This window comes from Penaeus monodon, chromosome 15, assembly GCF_015228065.2.
Source record: "Penaeus monodon isolate SGIC_2016 chromosome 15, NSTDA_Pmon_1, whole genome shotgun sequence".
NCBI classification, from domain to species: domain Eukaryota; kingdom Metazoa; phylum Arthropoda; class Malacostraca; order Decapoda; family Penaeidae; genus Penaeus; species Penaeus monodon.
In genome coordinates this window covers 13278673-13278881 of record NC_051400.1, presented here as the reverse complement: position 1 = coordinate 13278881, position 209 = coordinate 13278673, and positions in this window count along the sequence as shown.

The window sequence follows — 209 nt, the reverse complement described above, 5'->3', positions numbered from 1 at the left end:
TCCCCGTTTTAACCTTGTCTCCCCCCTTTTCCTTTTCTCCCCCCCTCTCGCCCCCCCCTCTTTCTTTCCTCGCTCTGTTTTCGCACGATGGAATTTTGGCTTCGGGATTTCGTTGTTTTTGGGCCCCAAACATTTTGTGGGGAAGGTAAAAGGGTACATAATTAAGGGGGGTTTTCAAAGGGGGTAGTCGGGGGATGGGGGATTTAAGG